Raw genomic sequence first — 26074 nt, 5'->3', positions numbered from 1 at the left:
GACATCTATGGTTAACACTTAGAGGGACCCTGTTTCCTGCAGGCAGTGTATGAGACTGGGATCTGATCGTGATAGAAGCAAGCTGAATTCATAGTCCCAACAAGTATTATGGGAATGATAAGGTGTGATAGAGGAACCTAAGTGTGGATGTGTCTTAAAACCTTGAACATCCAAATACCCTTGAAATTTCTGGGTCTGCAGGAGTGAGTGGGCCATGTGGCTATTGGCGGGTGTCAGGTACCTGCTGGCTCTGGGCCGGGGACATCAGCTCCTTGCCACACGGGCCTCTCAATAGGAGAAGTTACAACGTGGCAGCTTATTTCCCCACAGAAATTCCGAGACAGTAAATGCCTTTTTAAGCTGCTAAGTTTTGGGCTAATTTGTGATACAACACTAGATAACCCATAGGAAGCTCCAAGGAAAGCGAATACTATAGAGGAATCACTGAACAAGTGGGTATAATAAACTTCCCATCGACAGGCAGGCGGTCTTTGTCCTCGGTGCCTCATGGCTTTCGAAGCAGCCCGGTGAACTGGTCCAGGGCTGGTTACAGGCCAGGGGTGGACACTGAGCTCGGGAACAACAGCAGGGCTTCCTCGCATCTAGGCTGACAAAGCCGTTGTTAATGATGACTCTCCGGGCTGGCAGGATCAGAGACTGACACTGAGCCCTCAGGGCGGCACAGCCCCTCGTGGACACTGACCAGCTACTTAGTGGCTTATTAATCACCTCAGATCACCTGTGTTCTATCTTTACTGAGATTGAAGTGCTTTCTGGGAATGGGTTTGTCTTCACTGTCTCAGGCTCACGGAGTATCTCTTTTATGATCATGGATTTTCCTAACGTGGTCTTGGGCTAATGGACCTATTTGACAGTAAAAGAGGTATTAAAAAAAAAAAAATAGGACAGTGAGATTCATTGGTTCTGAATTACACTGCATCATTTGGAAACTGTTTCCTAATAGAACATTAGAATGACTTCATAAAAGGTACATTTGAGTTGAGCTCTTTGGGATGAATCCTTGCAGGACTGGGGTTGAAGCCGACAGCTATCATATGGTGCTGCATCCTCTATAGTAGAATAGATGCTTCTGAGCTGAGAAGTCAGAGTACCGCCTCCGTGCTCAGCAGGGAGTCTGCGTGCGGATTCTCCCGCCCTCTGCCCCTCCCCCCACTCACGTGTGTGTGCACGTGCACTCTCCCTCTAATAAATAAATAGATCCTAAAAAAAGAAAGTATTACCATCACTGTATGTCATTGACTCAGTTGGGTAATTTCTACCACCTTTCCCCCAAACATCAGGCTCCGCCTGACTGGAGTTCTGGTTTTGCAGGGAGGATGCTCATGCTAGGGGAGTAGGGTTCCATTAAACCTAGAGGTGTGTCTGCTACTGCATATCTTGTCCACTCCTTTGCCGGTGGGTTAGCAGGAAAAGACAGGAGTTATTATTCTAGCAGAAGTGATTGACTTACTGAGGTGAAAGTTTGCTGCACTGTGACGGGGGTGGAGAGGAGTGTGTCTGGAATCAGGGATGCTGAGCTTCTTCGTGGTCTCTCATGCCTGCTGGTAAATACAGGTGGGCCGTTGTAAAGTGTGGTCTGAAAGGCATGGTAACCAGGATGAAGATCCGAGTTACCCCATCAAGGATGAAGATCTGGCCTCCCAGAACAGCAGAATGTTTAGAAGAAGGAGATAACGAATGTCAGTTACAGCCTTAGGACCCATTGGTGCAACAGAGGCAGTCATAGTGAATACAAGAAAGTAAAAGGAACTTTAGATAAATCTGAGTGCTGTGTAAGCAAGATTCCCGATGCTATCACCTGTAGACATTTTGAAGATGAAAACTTCGGCAGAGAGAAAGCTGTGTGTTCGCTATCAAATACCGTTTTATTTTCCTTTTTGTGAACCCATTCTCGGTACCCCCTGGCAGTTAGACTGAGTGGCCGGGTTACAGACGTGGGATGGCAGTGAGAGTTACGTAGCCCAGTTACAAATAATATTCCATGCATTCAGCTTCTCCTCCCCTGTCATTCCGAGCAGGAAGGTACACATGTCTGGCTTCAGAGCGCCAAAATGGAGGCACTTCCCTGCCTGGCATAATTTTACTGAGTCAACAATAAATTATTAATGTCTTAAGCCATTAAAATTTCAGGAAAGCTTTGTTCTCACAACATAGCATACCCTAACCTGACTGAAAGAAGAAAAGCAGGAGGAGGAGGAAGAGGTAAAAGAGAGGAGAGGAAGAGAGACCACTCCTCAGTAGATGGACTTACCTGAATGGACACAAAAGAAAACGTAATGAGGCAATAAAACCTTGACCTCAGTTCTCTCATACTGAAATGCAAAAGGATGAGGACATGGTGTAAGTGGCGGAGAAGTTAAGACAGACAGAGAATGTTAATCCGGAGTTTCCAACAACACTTAATGGGTTTTCAGGAGAAAGGATGGAGATAAAAAACACACAACTAAAGAGAAAAAGAAATTTCTGTGCTGAGGGCTGCCTCCGGGGCTCAAATTGAGAAGGACCACAGAAGGGCAAATAGGCCGCATCTTACAGGAAACAAATAATGAGGTGAGGAGGGAGATCAACCAGCTGGTTGGACCTGAGATGAAGTTAATTTTGATTTCAGGATTGAGTTGCTATGCAAAGGGAGAGTGTCTAGGGAAAAAAAAGAGAGAGAGAGAGAGAATAATGGGATAATCATGGAAAGAAGCAGGGACGAGAGGTGCCGTGGTCGCCTGGCCCACGCAGAGAGCCCACAGATCGCTGGGAGGTTTCTAGTGCGTGTGAGTTCTCCCTCTACCGTGCTTTCTGTCCCTGCAGACTTCCATCAGTTTGTCTGCCCAGGGTCCTACGTGCCCTGTGGTCAGAGAGCAACATCTAGAATACACATTTCTCAACTTGGTCTGTATCTGCCCCTGGACCTTTGTTCATGCATCCCTCCTGAGTCACTGCTACTCTTTGGCCTTTTCCTGGCAGGTCAGGTGCTTTCCCATCTGCTTGCTTCGGTCCGTGCCGCCGCTTCTGCCGGAAATGCCTTTTTCCCTTGATCTCCCAGCAAATTCACATTTACTCTTTAAGAATCAGATCAGGTATATCCAGCCTCTGTGAAAGTTGTCCCCGTGCCTTGAAGTAGATTTCCCAGCTCTTATTTTTCGTGGTCTGGTGTTGACACAGGGATAAAACGGTGCTGGGTGGTGGTGCATCGCTGTTGCCGTGATTTTGTGGGCTTGCAGCACCTGAGCGTGGGGCGTGGGCCTCATCGTGGCTCCGTGCCTCCCCCGCGGCGGGTGGGCAGCCAGCGCCCGCCCCACACGCCGGCCACAACTCAGGACAGAAAGTAGCAAGGTCAGTTGCTCACCCTCAATCACACGCTATCCAATCTGGGCACGGTCGCCGTGTGATTTTGTGAGATGGCCGAAATCATAAAATGATTTTCACTTTATTTCATTTCATTCATTGATTCATTTGTTTTGAGAATCTAAGCAATCTAGAAGTATTTGGGGTCAGGAGAGCTGAGAGGACGATTAATTCAACAACCACCAAGGCATATGACAGCCCTCAAGGCAGCTCAGAGCCGCTCCCCTCACCAGCTGCTTCTGGAAGCATCTGCCAAGTCGCCAGACAGTGTGGAAAGAGCAGTTGCTTCCCGAATGACATCTGTGATATCAGGTGGGCCTCGGTGCTCCCTTGTGGCAGGTGCGCACGGTGCTGATACGCTCACTCACGGTTTTCTTCAGGTTTTCAACTAAAAGCACGTTGTTTAAATTTTTTTCTCTCCCCCATAACAGTCCTGGTTGCTTTGCCTTCATGCAAATAAGAATCAAGAGAAGATTATAGATGGCATATGTCTATTTTGAGGAGGCCAAGGGGACTGCCTGCTTTTGCATTTCTCAGCAGATTTAATCTGTCGTAAAGATACTGTCCCAGTTAGCAGTTTATAAAAATGTAAGCTAATCACACACACACACAGACACGCTCATACACACACATACACAACCTTTTTGGCCCTAATTTTACATTATTTTACTGGAGGGAAAATATATTTTCTAAAATTACGTGGTAATAGGTAGCACTTGTTCAAGGCCTTTTATTTGTCTTAAAAATAACAGGCTGATTCAAAACCAGTAAAGGGTTCTTGTTTCTTTTGTCATAAATACACGGCATTTTGTTCAGAGTATTGTGTATTTTGTTCAGAGTATTTCTAGAACATTGCTCCAAATTTAAACATATAGGCCTGTATTTCATTCCCAGCCAGTTCGGCTCGTTTTGAATTGAGCTTTCCAAATAGACTGTGCAGCCCTTAGCAGCTCGGTTTGAAAGAAAAAGAGCAGAATCGCAAGGAGATCTAGAGCGTGGGTATTTGGTTGACCGCCGAAGCTGAAATCGCTTTCTTCTTCTCTTCTCACCTATCAAGGCAGCAGCAACTGCTCAGTTTGTGCAAGCAGAGGAGAGTTTCTTATGTCATTCTCCTCTGATAATGGGATGGTGTACATCCAGTGAAATTCACCCTTTTGATCACACGGTTCCAGGTTGTGACAAATGCACATGTACGGTCAGGTCCCCACCAGTGCATCCGAAGTGCAGAATAGTTCCCTGCATCCTGTGGACAGCACTGCTCTGTTTTCTGTCCCTCTGCCTGTCTCTGCAGAATGTAATATAAATGAATTTGGGTTAATATGTAGCTTTTCCGCTCTGCCTTCTTGGACTTAGGATACCGCGCGTGAGGTTGGTGCATGTTGTTTGGTCCCTGCATATTGCGGCGTTTATCCAAAGTGTACTTCCTTTTCTTGCTGACTAGTGTTTTATTACGTATGGATGCATTACAGTCTGTTTATTCCATATTTGATGGACAGTAGGCCGTTTCCAGGTTTGGATAGGTATGAATAAAACCTCTACAAAGATACAAAGATCTAGGATATTGTATGAATTAAAGTGTTTCTCTCTCTTGGGTAAATAGGAGTAGGCCTGCTCACTTGTATTGTAAATGTATGTTTGTAAGAAACTGCCAGATGGCCTCTTGCCTGGTTCCAGACTTTCTGGTGAGCCCCCAGTGGAGGTTCATGGCTATGGATGAAGAATGTGCCTGTCCGTGGCTTCTGGGAGCTTGTCCTGTTGCATACTTCAGCTCACCTGCGCTCTGCCTTTAGGAATGTGTTAAAAATGTAGCTGAATTCTTAATGCTTTTTATGGCACCCGATGTATTTTCCTCCCTTGCTCTGCCACGGATAATCCTGGGCTCGTGTACTGTCCTTTCCAGGAAACTTATGTCTTTCTTTAGATTTCAGTCTACTTTTTGCCACACAACACCAGCTTTCTGGTACATTCAAGAAAACATGTGATTCTGCAGTCTGTTCTTTTCTTGTTGTTAACGCGGAAGCAATGTTCCTTCCAGTTTTCTCCGTCCCAAATGGAAGCTTAGCTAAGCTGAGGTTTTTTTAATGAGGCCAAATTATCATTTCTGATGCTCTTAAGCACATTTAAATGAACAATATTTAGGTAAGTGAGCTGCCCAGTGAAGGCGAGCCTTGGCAGAAATTCCTTGAATATTTTAAATGCAAATTAATCTCTCCAGTTTAGTTGTCTTGGAAACTAAGGAGATATCCTCCAGAGTTGACTTGGAGTTTTACAAAATATACTAATATAATAAATAAAAAAGAATCACTATGTCAATCATTGTATATTCACATCATGGAGACAGAATCTAAAAATGGAGACAATTTGATACAAATTAGCCACCAGGACATGTTTCAAACTTGTCACCTCCTTGTCATGTTTTCAGTTGTGTGTGTGATTCCTTGTTTTCTCTTTTCTTTGTGTGCTTTGCCTAATGCAACATCCGTGCCCTGCGGGTGAGCTTCCGCAAATTCTCTGAGGCGCTCCCCTCCCCCGGGGCAGCCGTGGCTCCGCTTCGGACTGCAGTCCACTTTGCTCAGATGCGCTCCAGTGTGCTGACTGATGGCCTTTAGTACCTGCCCTTCCTTTTCATCACAGAACTCTGGTTTTAGGTCGGTTTTAATTTTCTCCAGATTTATGACACCCTTGACAAACTCCAGGCTCTTTAACTGGGAATAAGAGGGGCTCCACAATGGAATCCCAGCTAGGCCCTCCACGTACAATCTGTGTCACTCCCTGCCTCTGACACCCAAAGGCTTCAAGTGTGCTCCACAGACCACAGGACTTCCCTTGTCCACACCTTGCCTCAAAGGGACCCCTTCTTCTGCAGAGTCATTTCCTCCCCACTAACATACTTTGAATGTCAGATCCCAAGGCACTTCCTTCAACAAGCCTTGACTAATTCTCTCTGGTCTGTGATGTTTGCCCCGAATATGTCCTCGTCATCCCTGCCATAACGTGCATTGTGGAATAATCACATGTTCATCTGTTTTCTCTCTCTCCTTGCATTCTGGGCTTCATGAATGCAAAGATCGTCTTCCTCAGCATTATTTCCTCTGCACAGTGCCTGCCACATTCAATGAATATTTCTGTTTGGTGGTCCACTTAGAGGACAGTGCTTTTCCTGAATTACATTTCACTGTATTGAGAGATTAAAAATATAAGCCACAGACTGGGAGAAAAAATTTGCAAAGACATAGCTGATGAAGGACTGTTATCCAAAATATACAAAGAACTCTTAAAACTCATTGATAAGAGAAGCAGCCTAGGTAAAAACCCATCAAAACACCCTAACAGACATCTCAACAAAGAAGATCCCCAAATGGCAAACCAGTATATGAACAGATGCTCAACATCATGTGTCATTAGGAAACTGAAAATTAAACAACAGTGACAAACTGCTAGAAACCTACGAGAATGGCTTAAATCCAAATCACTGACAACACCAAATGCTGACGAGGGTGTAGAGCACAGAGAATTATAATTACTCATTGCTCGAGGGGGTAGGGCCACCACTTGGGAAGACAGTTGGGTTGTTTCTTATAGAGCTAATCATATCCTCACCACAAGAGCCAACAGCTCTGTTTCTTGATATTTGCCTGGGGTATTATAAATGTATGTCCACAAGAAACCTACCCAGGAAGATTTATAGAAGCTTTATTTATTCGTAATTGCCCCAAACTTGCAACAACCAAGATGTCCTTCAATAGGTGAATGGATAAACAATCTGTTATATTCATAGAATAGAATATTACTCAGTGTTAAAAAGAAATGATGTAGTAAGCCATGAGAAGACATGGAGGAAATTTAAATGCATTATGCTAAGTGAAAAAAAAAAAGTCTGAAGAGGTTACATACAGTTTGATTCCAACTTTCTGGAAAAGGCAAAACTGTGGAAACAGTTAAAAAAAAAAAAAAGTGGTTGTAGAGGAAGGAGGAGGAGGCGAGAGATGAATGAGCAGGTAAAGCACAGAGGGTTATTAGGGCCGTGAAACTATTTTGTAGGATCCCGTAATGCTGGATACATGACATTGTACATTTTTCAAAACCCATAGAAGGTACATCACAATGAAAGAACCCTCATGTAAATTTGGACCTTACTTAACAGTCTATCAACATTGGTTCATCAATTACAACAAACATACTACACTAATACAAGTTATTAATAATAGGGAAAGCTGGGTCGGGGTATAGGAGAACTCTGTACTTTTTGCTTAGTTTTTCTGTAAACCTATAACTCTAAAAATAAAATGTATTAATTTTCTTAAATCAGTGCACAGCAGTTTACAGAATATAAGCTCTCTTCCCTTGAGGACCATGAAAAAGGTTTGGAAGAGAATAATGGGTACAATTTGCAGACCACCATCTCGTGTATCCGAGAGAGAGGTAGCTGGCTCGGGACGGCTACAGCACTGATGTGTGCGTGTGTGAGTGTGTGAGTGCATCCCCGTGGGTCATGAGGGCAGACGAGATGGTGGTTAAAGCCATACATGTTACCCAGACACAGTCCTGCTTTATGTAAAATTTGATTCTCCATGCCCACCCATTGACAGGATATGGATCATGAGAGACAGAAAACCAAACATCTAGCTCCCTGGGCCCCTCCTGACTTTGCAGTCACAAGTCCTTAACTTAACTCCATTACCCTGTCACTCGAAACTACCTCAGGACGATTGGAGGACACATATTATTAATACCGCTTTACAGATGAAAAGACACGGGCTTACAGGCGCCTGGGTGGTTCAGTTGGATAAGCATCTGCCTTTGTTCGGCTCAGGTCATGATCTCAGGGTCCTGGGACCAAGCCCTGCACTGGGATCCCTGCTCACCAGGAAGTCTGCTTCTCCCTCTGCCTTTGCCCCTCCCCTATGTCCTACTTGTGTTCTCTCTCTCTCTCAAATAAATAAAAAAAAATCTTTAAAAAAAGAAAAGACAAGACACGGGCTCAGAAAAGTTGAAATTGCAACAGGACGTAAAACAAGTGTGTGGTCTCCATGGCCTCCGGCTGACTCATTTCTGCCCTGTTATCATCACACATTTTTGGCAAAAGAGTCACTATAAAATCAAGTTGAGGAAAATGTATATTTCAGGGGGCAATGGGCTTTAATATTTTTGCACTGGGTTTAGTGTCATAATTTATCTCCCCAGGTACGTTTTTGTCCCAGTGCATGACGAGAGCTTTTCAAGTTCCCTGTCTTCTTCTTACTGTTTTTCTTCCTCTTCCTCTTCTCCTCCTCCTCCTTCTTCCTACTTTGGTAGTTTATCTGAATCATTGCATTATGGTTTTAAGGATAATCGGCTTGCATGTACTGAGGGATATTTGATTACCTAAGTTCTTTTTCCCTATCAGTTCCCTTCACGTCTATACAAATTTTCATATAATTTCAATTTAAACAAAATCTGGTAATGGGTGAGAACAAGTAATTCAGATTCATATTGACTCATTTTAGAATTGATATAGGACTTTGCTGTATAGAGAACAGCAGGGTATTTGACTAGGGCCTACTTTCGTGCTGTCAACATAGGGATATAGGAAATATTAGGAGTCAATCTAGAAACGAAATGGGTTAACTGGCCTTGGTAAATGGCTTACATGTATAGCAGCAGTGTTGAAAAATGTTTTTTAAACAGTAATTTATTTATTTGAGATAGAGAAAGAGAGAGTGCAGGGGGGTGGGGAGGCAGAGGGAGAGGGAGAGATTGTCTTAAGCAGACTCCGTGCTGAGCGCAGAGCCCGATCTCAACACCCTGAGATCATGACCTGAGCCGAAACCAAGATTCAGACACCTAACTGACTACCCCACCCAGGCGCTCCAAAAATTCTGTAAACAAATGGAGACTTCTGCTAGCTCAAACACTTTTTTCCCCAAATATATCCTCCAGAGAATTTAGAAATCAAGTTCAATTGATAAATGCATCTATGGAATGTATTTGTAAGGGTAACTGCTTTAAACTCAAACTACTTACGTATACAAACCATTTATATTTGTAATGTAAGCTTTAATTATAGGTTGAGCTAAACTGTACGATCTACGCAGAATATAAAATTACACTAATGTGATCACTATTTTTATGTTGATTGTTAAAATTATTTCACACCAGAGATTTGTTACATTTAACAGGACTGAAATTAGAGTATATCAATTAAGTATATTACCCAGTAATTAAATTGAACTGATAATTGAATTACTATGTTTATTGCTTTAGGGAAATGCTTTGTAAAAACCAACATAATATTCTACCTCGAAAGCATAACAATGTGCAGCGTGCACCTTTGTTGTGCCTGGCCTGGAATTTGCATCTCTTATAACTTGTAGTTTTGCACGCCTCCATATTTGCCCATGACGACTCTCTCATGTATTCCATTATGAGTTAAATTAACTACTACACATTTTTACAACATCATGGAAACAGTGAAAATCTAAAGTTCTATTCAGCTAGCTCTCAAATCCCTTTTCCTCCTTAAAATGACTCTTCTTATTGCAACCAGTATCTTTGATACAGAGAAAAGCAGGAGTCCTGGATACTCCAAACTTAGCTCTACCACCAGACCTAGATTGACTGGCAAATCCTAATCCCCAGAAATGAAATTTCCCCATTATCCATTCTTTCTCCTACGCCTCCATTCGGTAAATACTTACTGAGCAGCTGTTAGTGTAAGGTACCGTTAGGAGCACTGTGGATAAACCAGTAATCAAAACCGAGTCTCTGCCCTCATGGAGCTTACCTATTAGTTGGAAGAAGATGGAAAGAAAAGGCAAATAAGTTAAAACCATGGCATGGAGGGAGAAGCGCTATTAGAGGAAATGTTGAGGCATTAGAGAGTTAGGTTGGTCATGGATGGCATCTCTGACGGAGTGGGAGTGGTTAGGAGAGAGTGGGAGAGTGTTACCTAGCTTTCCAGCAAGAGAGCAGGAGTCAGAGGGAAGAGTGAGCAGTGATCCTAAAGAGAAGAAGTGTTCTTGGTAAGCACGAGGCAGAGTGAGAAAGGCCATGAACCTACAAGAGAGTAAATGATGGGGAGAGGAACAGAAGATGATTTCAGAGCGGAATGAGTGAGGTGACAGATCATCAGCCCTTGTTGACAATAGTCAAAATGCTAAGAATTTGAATACAATTTTTAAGATCCACTGAATGTCCTCATTATAGATGGGGAAAAATTCACGAGAGCTATATTCTGGAAGTATATAAACAAGGGTTTTTTCAAATTAAAAGGGTTTAACAGAAATGAAAGTTTGGGGGTGCTTCATGGTTAAGGGTTCAGCCACATAGAATGGTGTTAATCAGGTATACTGAGCCAGAGAAGCAGTCTGAAGTGCATGTCTGAAGACCACAGGGATAAAACATTGAGGATTGAAACAGCCATTCAGAGCGAGACACTTTGATGGATTGGGGCAGCAATTGTTACTCAGTTGAGCACAATTTTAGAAAAGGACCACTGCAGAAAATGGGCCAGAGAAAAGCAATCTTATTGATTTATCTTTATGCTTGGCCCCTTCAGAAGATGACTGTGATAAAAGGAATGCGGTTCCATTACACCTTTTCATCTTTAAAGCAGAAATTCAGTCCAGTTAAACCATCCCAGAATTAGAGAGTTTTATTGGATCCTGGAGACCATTTGATCCACTCATTCTTGGCCATGGCAGAATGTCAGATTCATCTGGGAGGATTTTTAGAAATACTGATGCCACTGCCCGATCCTGCATCTCTTAAATCAGAGTCTCTTGAACATAGGGTCCTGACATTTGCACATTTGATTAGCTTCCCAGTTGCTACTGTCATGCAGGCAGATTTTAGAACCTCTGGTCCGTTTCCTACCTGTGTCTTCCAGCTCAGTCCAGGGATTCTCATGGAAGCAACCAGCAGCTGACAATTTTTAGTTCTTACTTGTATTGAATCACCATTTGCCTCCTTGAAAGTTCTGTCCTTTGGTCATTTTTTCCTCCTCTGGGATTACACAGGGCAGTCTGCTTCATCTTCCATGTAACGGTCTTCAGATATTCGAGACTCTCCCAAGCCTCTTCTCCGTGTACAGTGTTCTTAGTTACCACAATTATTTTCTAAGGCATTGTTTTTAGACCTCTTGTCTGCCTGCCCTTTAACTCATTTCCCTTTTTCCTATCTGCTGCTGAAGATATTCTTCTGTCAAAGTAAGTTAAAGTGACAGAAGCATGCACTGGTCTCTTTTCTCAGTCCCATCAGACTGTCTTATGTTTAGTTTGTACCATTGTTACCATTTGTTGGAACGTAAGTGGGGCACACAGAAGTGGTAAGCATGGGGCTGACCATGCAGGACCACATTTGATGTCACTCTTAAGGGAAACCACAGCAGGTAGATTCTGTTTGTACTCCCATTTAATGCAGATAAAGAACCTGACTTAGAGTGGTCAGTGTTGAAATCACACAACTTAAGAAGTAGGGGAGCTGGGATTCAAGCTCATTTCTTTCCTGCTCCAGCAGCTGAGCTTTTCAACCAGGGTTCTACTCTTTCTGAGCAACACCAAGCCCCGGAGACACTGAGGAGAGTGGCGGCTGACTTGAGGAGACTCTGTCCAGTTCTGCATGAAGGACGTGGGGAGGGAATCATGCTGCAAGCAGTGAAAGAATTTAGGATTGTAGAACATAGTATACTGACTAGGATGGACATTGGAGTCAGACTCCCAGGTCCCAAACCCACTCTCCCACTAAGTAGCCCCATGACATTGGATAAGTTAGTTAATTTCTTTGATTTTTCTATTTTCCCTCTCTGTATAATGAGGTTAATAGCAGCATTGAAGTCTGAGGTGTATGGTGACTATTGAATCAATGACCTTTTCTTAGAACATTTTACCCACATGGACATCCTGGTACATAGTAAACACAATCACTCAAAAATTGAGAGATGAATACACAGAGCAAGTACGACAGTGAAAATACTCTTTCTATTATAATGATGGATATGTCATTATACTTTTGTCCAGACTCACAAAATGCACACCAAGAATGAACCCTAAGTTACACCAGTGACTTTGGATGAGTGTGATGTGTCCATGGAGGTTCACCCTTAGTAAAGAAAAACAAAACAAAACAAAAAACAAAAAAGGCCATCTGGTAAGTGATGTTGATAATGAAGGAAGCTGTGTGTGTGGAGGGGCATCGGGTACATGGGAAGTCTCCGTACCTCCCTCTGAGTATTGTTGTAAACCTAAAACTGCTCTAAAAAATAAAGACTTTAAAAAACTCCAACAGTGTTGGAGGTAGCGAGGTTACAGCGTCTAAAGGAGGAGGTACAAAAGAAGATCGAAGAGACAGCACATTCAGGGGAATTTTGGGTTTGTGTATTGGTTATTTTTAATGGTAAGGAAATAGCATATATAGGTGTATGTGTGTGTATATATAGTACACATGTAGATACTCCATATGCATATAAGGCAAGGAAATGACCATATATACACACATATGTACATATATGTAAACATATGGAAAATATATTCATATAGATTAAAGATACAATAAAGATGCAAACGGAAAGAGGAGGATTGGGAGCTCCTTGACAGTGTGATAGAGTGAGATCCTTATGTAGGAGGCCAGACTGAGTGATCTCAACAGTTGAATAAAAGGTTGTTTTGGAAAGAAAGAAGTTGAATTTGGAAAAGGGAACTGCTTTGCTTCTGAGGCAGGAAGAAGCTCATGGTAGCTGATGGCCATAGGAGTATCTTGAGCATGAAGACACGGAGATATGGAGAACATGGGGGAAACGATAGGGTTAAGGCTTGCGAAAGACCTGCTATTTTGGGAAAGTAGGACGTAGGTAGTCAGCTGGGTGTGAAGAGTGGCCTTGAAGCAGCCTTTGGAATAAAAGGATTTGCTGTTTGCAGTGAAAGCCAATGTGTGGATAGCAGGGACGTAACTTCCACATGGCTTTGGGATCCTTAAGTGGGTCCCCTTGAATTGTAAGTTGTTCTGGTTGTACCATACAGAAGTTGCTGCTCCTGAAAAAGATAGCCTTTCCCTAAAAATTCACTCTCCTGACTAATGGGCCCCATCTGTCAACCAGATGTAGCTTTCAATTTACCAACCCACCTACGTAGAATTCTTCTAAATTTCCTTTCTTTTGTTGTTTCTTTTCACTTTGATATCTCAAAATTGCAGAGAAGTTGCACAAATAAAACAAGGAACTCCAACACACCTGCCCAGGTTTACCAACTGTTTACATTTGGCTGTTTATTTCTCATTCATATGTTTATATATATGAATTTTTTAAACTATTACAGAGTATGTTGGAGACATCCTGGTCCATACTACCCTTATGTACTTTCCTGTCTCTTTCCTAAGATCAAAAAAATACCCTCATAAAACCAAAGATGAGTTATCAAAATTAGGAAATACAACATTTACACATTACACATTACACATTGTGGAGACGACATTTTATTGATTATCACAATAATGTTTATAGCTTGATGTTTTTCCCTGGTCCAAGATCTAGTTAACAATCACCTTTAAGAATTAATTGTATGTTCCTTAAGCCCTTTTCTACCTGGAACAGTTTTTTAACTTTGTTTTTGTTCCTTGATCTTAACTTTTTTGAAGACTGTTGGGTTTTTGTTTTTTGGGTTTATTTTTTGAAAAGAATATTCCCAGATTCGGGGTTGTCTAAGATTTCCTCAGAATTAGCTTTATATTCTGGCAGAGGCACCACTGAATAGATGCCCTGTTCTTCCCAGTGCATCACACAAGGAGGCACATGATGCTAGTTCATCCCGATATTGGCCATGTTAGTTTTATCACTTAGTTAATGGCTGTGTCTCCACACTAGCAATATGTGGAAAGATGTGTTGAGGAGGGAGATCTTCCTCTGCCCTGTGGTCCTTCTAGCTGGACTTAGAATCAAATTAACATGAGACTGATTAAAAGGAGAAGATCATGTTTACTAGGCATACATACAGGGAATCCACACAGACGTGGAATTCCGAAGACAGTGAGGCAGCAGGAAGCCTATGTGAGCTCAGGACTGGGGTAGGGTCTGAGGACACAAAGGAGAGGAGGGCCGTTAGCAGGAAAGTGGAAGATGTTCTGAAAAACAAAGTTTGCCCTATTATGTGGATGAGTTTTTTAGGTAAAGGGGAGTCTCTGTTAATAGCTCTCTTCCTGGTACAGACTCTTCTTTCCAACCTAAGTTAAGGACAGTTGAGGACCTTCCTGCATTTGCTGGGTTTTGATTACTTTGAACTCAAAATAATGTTCATGCCAAAGTAAAACCTGCCCTTGGCCTCTACATAATCTGTGATTCTCATTACTTATGTTATTGCTAAAATTATCCCAGATTTGGCCACTGGAAGTCCTTTCAAGAAGGCTCCAGTACCATCTTGCCGTGTCTCTGATTCTTTGAACATTTTCAGCTTCATCTTGAACTTTTCCTTCCCCAGCCCTGGAATCAAGCATTTCTACAAAAAGCCTTGGCTCCTTTTTGTGTTGAATGGCATGTGCGAAAGAAGACCTAGGTCCTAAGTATGCTCATTACTGTGGGTGTGCTGTTGCCTCCAGGCCTTTTCACATGAGAGAGTGCACGTGTATGCATATGCACATGCATGTAAGCATGTATCTGCACTTGTCTCTTCATATGCATCTCTAATCTCTTACCACCTCTGGCTCAGTAAGTGTGTACTTTCTATAATCTCTTACCACCTCTGGCTCAGTAAGACCGAGTACTTTCCAGCTGCTGTCATTTCTGTATGTGTCCCTCCTCAATAGTGAGAAAACTGGCTTCCATTATTCCCGATGTATTTATTCATTTGCTAAAGTGTGGAAGAAACAGACGTTAGTTTGAGCTTTCCTACCCCTTTATCACTATGAAAAGCAAACTTACTAATAAAAGTCACTATTTGTTTACAGCTCCCTTTTGTGGTAAAATTGGCATACAGTGAAATGTACAAATCTTAAATTTATAATTCAGTGTGTTTTTAGAGTAGAGTTTTGGAGTTTTAGAGGTGAATTAACACCTCTGTAGCCCACATGCCTATCAAGATACAGAATATTTCATTAGGGATAAAGATCCCTTGTGTCCTTTATGATTCAGTCCTCCCTAAAAGCAACCACTCTGATTTTTTTCTTCGTAGATTAGTTTTTCCTAGATTAGAATGTTATGTAAATGGGATCATATGTACTCTTTGGTGTCCAACTCTTTCCTCTCTGTGTAATAACTCAGACTCATTGATGTGTAGCAGTACTTCATTCTCTTTGTTCCTAAATAGTTTGTCATGGGGCAAATACACTACTGTTTGCTCATTCCCCTTTCAACGGACATTTATGTTTGTTAACTATTGTGAAATAAGATACCATGAATATTATATGATTTTTATGAACAAATTTTTATTTCCCTACGCAGATATTTAGGAGTGTAATTGTTGGGCCATAAGGAGATAAATATTTACCTTTAAAAGAAACTTTATTTTCCTGAAGAAATTGTGTAATTTTACATTACCACCAGCAATTTTGTGAATCCTAATTTTAGTCATTCTATTGTATGTACAGTGGTATCTCATTATAATTAATTTAATTTTAATTTCCCTGAAAACCAGAAATATTGAGCTACTTTTTTATGTGTCACTGGCCATTTTCATAACTTCTTTTTGTGCAAGTCCTTTGTCCATTTATTTACGGAACTATTTTTTCCCAAGTAGTAGAAATTATGTTCTAGATTTAAGTCTTTCATGAGATGTGACTATTCAGTATTCTCTCCAGGTCTTTCCCTGGTCTGTTATCAATGTCTTTTGATGAGAAGAAGCTTTTCATTTTGACAAAGGCTGTTTCATCAATTTTCTTGTAACTGGTTTCTATGTCCTTTCTGATAAACATTTGTCAACCCAAGGTAGCAAAAATTGTCTCCTATATTTTCCTTTAGAAGTATTTTAGTTTTCGGGCTGCCTGGGTGGCTCGGTCAGTTAAGCGTCTGACTCTTGATTTTGGCTCGGGTCATGATCTCGGGGCCCTGGGATTGAGCGCCGCATCAGGCTCTGTGCTCAGCAGGGAGTCTGCTTGAGATTCTCTCTCTCCCTCTGCCATTCTCCCTGCTCTCTCTCTAAAATAAATAATCTTTTAAAAAAGAAGTATTTTAGTTTTGACATATTTACTTAAATCTACAATACATCTCAAATTACTTTTTTGTATGGTGTGTGATGGGGTGATGGTTTTCTTTTCTTTTCACGTATGCATAGCCAGTGGTTTCAGCATCATTTATGGAAAATAACTTTTTTTTCCATAAATCAGTGGATTTAATGCCTTTGCTAAGAATCAGACTTCCACATGTGTGGGTCTTTCAGAGTCTTTATTTTGTTTAATTCGTTGATTTCAGTCATCTTATGCCAATATCACATGCTCCTGGGTGGCTCAGTCGTTAAGCGTCTGCCTCCAGCTCAGGTCATGATCCTGGAGTCCCAGGATTGAGCCCCGCATCGGGCTCCCTGCTCAGCGGGGAGTCTGCTTCTCCCTTGCCCTCTGCCCCTCCCCCTGCTCCTTCTCTCTCTGTCTCTCACTCTCTCTCACTCTCTCAAATAAATAAAAATTTTTAAAAATTTATCAAAATTAAGTCTAAGTTTTTGGATTTCCATATAAATTTTTCAGTCAATTTGTTTCTGTTATAAAACTTTCTGTGATTATGACTGAAATTTTGAATCTATAAATCAATTAGGGGATAGTAGACATTTTAACATTATTGAGTATTTCAACACAACACATGGTATATCTTTCGATTAATGTATTTTTAAATTTTATTTTGATGATTTGTAGTTCATGGTATAGTGATCTTGAACATGTCTTGTTAATTTTATATTATGTTTTTGAAATAAATTTATTTTATTTTATTTTTTATTGTTATGTTAATCACCATACATTACATCATTAGTTTTTGAGGTAGTGTTCCATGATTCATTGTTTGTGCATAACACCCAGTGCTCCATGCAGAACGTGCCCTCTTTAATACCCATCACCAGGCTAACCCATCCTCCCACCCCCCTCCCCTCTAGAACCCTCAGTTTGTTTTTCAGAGTCCATCTTCTCTCATGGTTCCTCTCCCCCTGCGATTTCCCCCCCTTCATTCTTCCCCTCCTGCTATCTTCTTTTTTGTTTTTTCTTAACATATATTGCATTATTTGCTTCAGAGGTACAGATCTGTGATTCAACAGTCTTGCACAATTCACAGCGCTCACCATAGCACATACCCTCCCCAGTGTCTATCACCCAGCCACCCCATCCCTCCCACCCCACACCCCACTCCAGCAACCCTCAGTTTGTTTCCTGATATTAAGAATTCCTCATATTATGAGGTCATATGACACATGTCTTTCTCTGATTGACTTATTCCACGCAGCATAATACCCTCCAGTTCCATCCACATTGTTGCAAATGGCAAGACCTCATTCTTCTTGATGGTTGCATAATATTCCATTGTATATATATACCACCTCTTCTTTATCCATTCATCTGTCGATGGACATCTTGGCTCTTTCCACGGTTTGGCTATTATGGACATTGCTGCTATAAACATTGGTGTGCACGTACCCCTTCGGATCCCTACATTTGTATCTTTGGGGTAAATACCCAGTAGTGCAATTGCTGGATCATATGGTAGCTCTATTTTAAACTTTCTGAGGAACCTCCATACTGTTTTCTAGAGTGGCTGCACCAGCTTGCATTCCCACCAACAATGTAGGAGGGTTCCCCTTTCTCCGCATGCCCACCAACATCTGTCATTTCCTGACTTGTTAATTTTAGCCATTCAGACTGGTGTGAGATGGTATCTCATTGAGGTTTTGATTTGGATTTCCCTGATGCCGAGCCATGTTGAGCACTTTTTCATGTGTCTGTTGGCCATTTGGATGTCTTCTTTGGAAAAATGTCTGTTCATGTCTTCTGACCATTTCTTGATTGGATTCTTTGTTCTTTGGGTGTTGAGTTTGGTAAGTTCTTTATAGATTTTGGATACTAGCCCTTTATCTGATATGTCATTTGCAAATATCTTCTCCCATTCTGTCGGTTATCTCTTGGTTTTGTTGACTGTTTCTTTTGCTGTACAAAAGCTTTTTATCTTGCTGAAGTCGCAATAGTTCATTTTTGCCCTTGCTTCCCTTGCCTTTGGCAATGTTTCTAGGAAGAAGTTGCTAGGGCTGAGGTCGAAGAGGTTGCTGCCTGTGTTCTCCTTTAGGATTTTGATGGACCCCTGTCTCACATTGAGGTCTTTCAACCATTTTAAGTCTATTTTTGTGTGTGGTGTAAGAAAATGGTCCAGTTTCATTCTTCTGCATGTGGCTGTCAATTTTCCCAACACCATTTGTTGAAGAGACTGTCTTTTTTCCATTGGATGTTCTTTACTGCTTTATCAAAGATTGGTTGACCATAGAGTTGAAGGTCCATTTCTGGGCTCTCTATTCTGTTCCATTGATCTATGTGTCTGTTTTTGTGCCAGTACTATGCTGTCTTGATGATGACAGCTTTGTAATAGAGCTGGAAGTCCGGAATTGTGATGCCACCAGCTTGGCTTTTCTTTTTCGACATTCCTCTGGCTATTCGGGGTCTTTTCTGGTTCCATACAAATTTTAGGATTATTTGTTCCATTTCTTTGAAAAAAGTGGATGGTATTTTGATGGGGATTGCATTAAATGTGTAGATTGCTCTAGGTAGCGTTGACATCTTCACAATATTTGTTCTTCCAATCCATGAGCATGGAAGTTTTTCCATTTCTTTGTGTCTTCCTCAGTTTCTATCATGAGTATTTTATAGTTTTCTCAGTACAGATCCTTTGCCTCTTTGGTTAGATTTATTCCTAGTTATCTTATGGTTTGGGGTGCATTATAAATGGGATCAACTCCTCAATTTCTCTTTCTTCTGTCCTGTTGTTGGTGTATAGGAATGCCACTGACTTCTGTGCATTGATTTTATATCCTGCCACTTTACTGAATTCCTGTATGAGTTCTAGTAGTTTTGGGGTGGAGTCTTTGGGTTTTCCACATAAAGTATCAAATCATCTGCAAAGAGTGAGAGTTTGACTTCTTCTTTGCCAACTCGGATGCCTTTTATTTCTTTTTGTTGTCTGATTGCTGTGGCTAGGACTTCCAATACTATGTTGAATAGCAGTGGTGATAGTGGACATCCATGCCATGTTCCTGACCTTAGGGAGAAAGCTCTGTTTTTCCCCATTGAGAATGATATTTGCTGTGGGTTTTTCATAGATGGCTTTTATGATATTGAGGTATGTACCCTCTATCCCTATACTCTGAAGAGTTTAGATCAAGAAAGGATGCTGTACTTTGTCAAATGCTTTTTCTGCATCTATTGAGAGGATCATATGGTTCTTGTTCTTTCTTTTGTTTATGTATTGTATCACGTTCATTGATTTGCGGATGTTGAACCAACCTTGCAGCCCAGGGATAAATCCCACTTGGTCATGGTGAATAATCCTTTTAATGTACTGTTGCATCCTATTGGCTAGTATTTTGGTGAGAGTTTTTGCATCCATGTTCATCAAGGATATTGGTCTGTAATTCTCCTTTTTGATGGGGTCTTTGTCTGGTTTTGGGATCAAGGTAATGCTGGCCTCATAAAACGAGTTTGGAAGTTTTCCTTCCATTTCTATTTTTTGGAACAGTTTCAGAAGAATAGGTATTAATTCTTCTTGAAATGTTTGGTAGAATTCCCCTGGGAAGCCATCTGGCCCTGGGCTTTTGTTTGTTGGGAGATTTTTGATGACTGCTTCAACTTCCTTAGTGGTTATAGGTCTGTTCAGGTTTTCTATTTCTTCCTGGTTCAGTTTTGGTAGTTGATACATCTCTAGGAATGCATCCGTTTCTTCCAGATTATCTAACTTGCTGGCATAGAGTTGCTCATAATATGTTCTTATAATTGTTTGTATTTCTTTGGTGTTGGTTGTGATGTCTCCTCTTTCATTCATGATTTTGTTGATTTGGGTCATTTTTCTTTTTGATAAGTCTGGCCAGAGGTTTATCAGTCTTGTTAATTCTTTCAAAGAACCAGCTCCTAGTTTCGTTGATCTGTTCTACGGTTCTTTTGGTTTCTATTTCATTGATTTCTGCTCTGATCTTGATTATTTCTCTTCTCCTGCTGGGTTTAGGATTTATTTGCTGTTTTTTCTCTAGGTGTAGGGTTTAGTTGTAGGGTTAGGTTGTGTATTTGAGACCTTTCTTATTTCTTGAGAAAGGCTTGTATTGCTATATACTTTCCTCTTAGGACTGCCTTTGCTGCATCCCAAAGATTTTGAACAGTTGTGTTTTCATTTTCATTGGTTTCCATGAATTTTTTTAATTCTTTTTTAATTTCCTGGTTGACCCATTCATTCTTTAGTAGGATGCTCTTTAGCCTCCATGTATTTGAGTTCTTTCCGACTTTCTTCTTGTGATTGACTTCTAGTTTCAAAGCACTGTGGTCTGAAAATAGGCATGGAATGATCCCAATCTTTTGGTACCAGTTGAGACCTGATTTATGACCTAGGATGTGTTCTATTCTGGAGAATGTTCCATGGGCACTAGAGAAGAATGTGTATTCCATTGCTTTGGGATGGAATGTTCTGAATATGTCTGTGAAGTCCATTTGGGCTGGTATGTAATTTAAGTCTTTATTTCCTTGTTGATCTTTTGCTTAGACGATCTGTCCATTTCAGTGAGGAGGGTGTTAAAATCCCCCACTATTATTGTATTGTTGTCGATGTGTTTCTTTGCTTTTGTTATTAATTGCCTTATATAATTGGCTGCTCCCATGTTAGGGACATAGATATTTACAATTGTTAGATCTTCTTGTTGGATAGACCCTTTAAGTAGGATATAGTGTCCTTCCTCATCTCTTATTACAGTCTTTGGTTTAAAATCTAATTTGTCTAATATAAGGGTTGCCACCCCAACTTTCTTTTGGTGTCCATTAGCGTGGTAAATGGTTTTCCACCCCCTCACTTTCAATCTAGGGGTGTCTATGGGTCTAAAATGAGTGTCTTGCAGGCAGCATATCGATAGGTCTTGTTTTTTAATCCAATCTGATAGCCTGTGTCTTTTGATTGGGGCATTTAGCCCATTTACATTCAGGGTACCTATTGAAAGATATGAATTTAGTGCCACTGTATTGCCTGTAAGGTGACTGTTACTGCATATTGTCTGTGTTCCTTTCTGGTCTATGTTACTTTTAGGCTCTCTCTTTGCTTAGAGGACCCCTTTCAAGATTTCTTGTAGGGCTGGTTTCATGTTTGCAAATTCCTATAGTTTTTGTTTGTCCTGGAAGCTTTTTATCTCTCCTTCTATTTTCAATGACAGCCTGGCTGGATATAGTATTCTTGGCTGCATATTTTTCTTATTTAGTGCTCTGAATATATCCTGCCAGTCCTTTCTGGCCTGCCAGGTGTCTGTGGATAGGACTGTTGCCAATCTAATGTTTCTACCATTGTAGGTTACAGGTATCTTGTCCCAAGCTGCTTTCAGGATTTTCTCTTTGTCTATGAGACTTGTAAGTTTTACTATTAGATGTCGGGGTGTTGACCTATTTTTATTGATTTTGATAGGGGTTCTCTGTGCCTCCTGGATTTTGATGCCTGTTTCCTTCCCCAAATTAGGGAAGTTCTCTGCTATAATTTGCTCCAATATACCTTCTGTACCTCTCGCTCTTTCTTCTTCTTCTGGGATCCCAATTATTCTAATGTTGTTTCATCTTATGGTATTGCTTATCTTTTGAATTCTGCCCTCGTGATCCAGTAGTTGTTTATCTCTCTTTTTCTCAGCTTCTTTATTTTCCATCATTTGGTCTTATATATCACTGATTCTGTCTTCTGCCTCATTTATCCTAGCAGTTAGCGCCCCCATTTTTGATTGCACCTCATTAATAGCCTTTTTGATTTCGACTTGGTTAGATTTTAGTTCTTTCATTTCTCAGGAAGGGTTTCTCTAATATCTTCCATGCTTTTTTCAAGCCCAGCTAGTATCTTTAAAATCATGATTCTGAACTCTAGGTCTGACATCGTACTAATGTCCATATTGAAGAGGTCCCTGGCAGTTGGTACTACCTCTTGTTCTTTTGTTGAGGTGATATTTTCCGTCTTGTCATTTTGTCCATAGGAGAATAGATGAATGAGAGAACAAAATGCTAACAGGGTAACAACGTCCCCAGAAAATATACTCTAAACAAATCAGAAAAGACCTGAAACTGGGGGGAAAGAAAGGGAAAGAAAGAAAAAAGAAAAAGAAAAAGATAAAAACAAAAACAGAACAAAAAAACCAAACCAGAATATGATCAAATATGATCAGGCTGGTGCATAGATCTGTGCCACACACTAGATTTTGGGTGTATTTTGGTCTGTTAGAAGAAAGTGCCTCCCAAAATGTTAAAGAAAAAAAAAACATACATGTACAAAAATAAGGGTTGATACAGTGAAGGGATGGAATATGACTGTAAAGATGAAAATTATAAAAAATTTTATAAAAGGAATTGATAAGAAGTTGTTTGAAAAAAGAAATGAGGATTTAAAAAAAAAAGAAAAACAAAAAGAGAGAGAATGTGATCAGGTAGGAGACTAGAACAAAGCCATACAGTAGAGATTTAGGGTATATTTTGATCTGTTAGAAGAAAGTGTATCTCAAAATTTTAAAGAGAGAACAACTTATATACATATGCCAAAAATAAGGGTAACTACTATGAAGGGATAGACTATGACTCTAAAAATGAAAAATAAAAATGTTTTTTATAAAAAGGGATTGATAAGATGTTGGTTGAAAAAGCGAAAAAGAAAAATTCATAAAAAAAGAAAAAAAGACAGTTAAAAAAAATTAACTTTGAAAGACTAAAGAATCATGGTAAAAAAGCCATGAATTCTATGTGCAGTATTCCCCTAGCGCTGGAGTTCTGCCGTTCTCATTGATCGGTAAACTTGGTCTTGGCTGGCTGTTCTCGCTGATCTTCTGGGGAGGGGCCTGTTGCCGTGGTTCCCAGATATCTCTGCCGGAGGCGGAATTGCCCCGCCCTTGCCGGGTGGGGCTAAGTCATCTGCTCGGGTTTGCTCTCCGGGGCTTTTGTTCCCTGCGAGCTTTCCGTACAGCTTTGGAGGCGGAGAGTGAAAATGGCGGCGGCCTCCCAATCTCTGCCCCGGAGGAGCCGAGAACTCGGGCCCTGCTCCTCAGTGAGCCCCCAGAGAAAAGCCGTCAGTCACTCCCGTCTCCCCGGTCTCCGGCCGCACTCCGTGCTCACCCGGCCTGTGACCGAGCATTTCTATCTCCGGCACCCGACCTCATGTGGAGTCTCCAAACCCAGCAGATCCCTGCGGTGCACTCCCGCGTGGCTCCTCCCGGGGGAGGAAGGTGAGTCTCCCCGGATCTGCCGCTTGTTGGGTCCCTGCTGGAGGAGCAGGGGCCCGACTCTGCCGCGGATCACGGTTTATGGCAACCCCGAGCTGAGAGCCCGCGCCTGGGCTCCGCCTCTGCAGCCGGCCTCCCTGCTCCGATACCTGGGAGCTCTGCCGCACTCAGGCACCCCCGGTCTTTCTGTGACCCCGAGGGTCCTGAGACCACACTGTCCCGGAGGGTTCCACCCCCCGCTTAGCCACCAGAGTGACGGCCCTCGGCGGAGCAGACTTTTAAAAGTTCCGATTTTGTGCTCCGCGGCTCTATCACTCGCCAGAAGCGGCCGCCGGAGGCCCCTCCCCCGCCGTCTATCCTCCCGAATATCGCCTCGGATTCCCTTCTCCGCACGTCCTACCTTCCAGAAAGTGGTCGCTTTTCTGATGAGAGAGTTGTTGCTCTTCTTTTCTTCGATCTCCTGTTGAGTTTGTAGGTGTTCAGAATGGTTTAATCCCTATCCAGCTGAATTCCTGAGACCAGACGAAATCCAGGTCTCCTATTCCTCTGCCATCTTGGTCTGCCCCTGAAATAATTTTAAATGGAGTTTGTTTTTTTTTTTAAGATTTAATTTATTTATTTGACAGAGAGAGGCACAGCGAGAGAGGGAACACAAGCAGGGGGAGTGGGAGAGGGAGAAGCAGGCTTCTCGCTGAGCAGGGAGCCTGACGTGGGGCTCAATCCCAGGACCCTGAGATCACGACCTGAGCCAAAGGCAGATGCTTAATGACTGAGCCACCCAGGCGCTCCTTAAATGGAGTTTTAAATTTTATTTTTCAATTATTTGTTGCTGGTAATTACAAATATAATTTTTCCCCTGTGATGTGCTAAATTTATTTGTTGATTCAAATAGTTGTTTTGTATAGTCCTTAGGACTTTTTGCATAACCAGTTGTGTCATTTGTAAACAGTGAAATGTTACTTCTTCCTATCCAAACTTTTAAGCTATTAATTTTTTTCTTACTTATTTATACTATATAGAACTTCTAGTACAATGTTGGACAGAATTGCCGATTATGAACATCCTACCTTATTTCAGACACTAGTCGGGGCACATTCAGTATTTCACCAGTAAGTATTTCTGTTAGCTGTAATTCTTCTTTGTCTCCCTCTGTTGGGCCTAAAATTTCCCTTTTCTTCCTAGTTTTCTAAGATACTTTCCTTCCATTATCTTCTTTAAAAAAAAATGCTGATAGGTATTGCATTGTGTCAGATATTTTATTCTGTATTTATCGAGGTGATTTGAGATGTGTTTTTCACTTTTATTATGTTAGTGTGATGATTAACCTTGGATAATTTTCAGTTTTAAACAAATCTTGCATTTTTTGCATTCTTTCAAACTCTGCTTTGTAGTTATGAGTTTTACTCTTTTATATAGTATTATATGTTAGTTGCTAATATTTTCTTAATAATGTTTAAATTGATATTTTTAGAGATTTTGGTCCAAATTTTTAATTTCTTCTCATGTCTTCTCATGTTTTGGTATCAAGATTATGCCAGGCACATAAGAACAGCTGGGAAGTGTTCCTTTTCCTGTATATTCTGAAAGTTTACGTACAACTGGTCATATGTCTTCCTTATTTGTTAGAATTCACCAGTGAAACCATCTGAACATTTTTGTTTTTAGAGAGAGAGAGAGAGTGCATGAGCAAGGGGAGGGCCAGAGAAAGAGAGAGAAACTCAGACGCCCTGCTGAGCATGGTGCCGCAAATGGAGCTCTATCCCATGACCCTGAGGTCATGACCGGAGCCAAAGCCAAGAGTTGGACGCTTGACCTACTGAGCCACCCACTTGCCCCTGAACTTGTTGTCTTTATGAGGAAGTTTTTGATAATTCAACCTTTTTCTTTAAAAAAAACTTATCCCAATTTTCTATTTCAGCATTTGCTAATTTTAAAAGGAATTTGTCCTATTTCATCTTAGTGGCCAAATTATTTCACATAGTTCATCATATTCCTTATTCTAAAACCAAAGGAGCTTGAGTGATACCTCATTTTTCATTCCTGAGATTGGTAATTTGTTTTCCCTCTCTTTTTAATTTAGCCTTTCTGTAGGTTTATCAGTTTTAATACTTTTTTTTGTTCAATATATCCATTTTTGGCTTTGATTCTTTTCTCTAATGATCACGTTCTGTTTCACTGATTTCTGCCTTTGTACTGTAATATTCTGCCTCCTCTGTACTTTGAGTTTTGGTAAAAAAAGTAGATCATTGCTTTTTAACTTTTCTTGTTTTCCAGTATAATTCTTCAAAAACAACTCTTTGACCACATTAGTGGCATCCTGTCAACTCTGATGTGTTAAACCTGCATTGTTGTTCCATCTT

Source organism: Neomonachus schauinslandi, chromosome 11 (assembly GCF_002201575.2).
Source record: "Neomonachus schauinslandi chromosome 11, ASM220157v2, whole genome shotgun sequence".
NCBI lineage: Eukaryota > Metazoa > Chordata > Mammalia > Carnivora > Phocidae > Neomonachus > Neomonachus schauinslandi.
Note: the sequence above shows the minus strand (reverse complement) of the source record.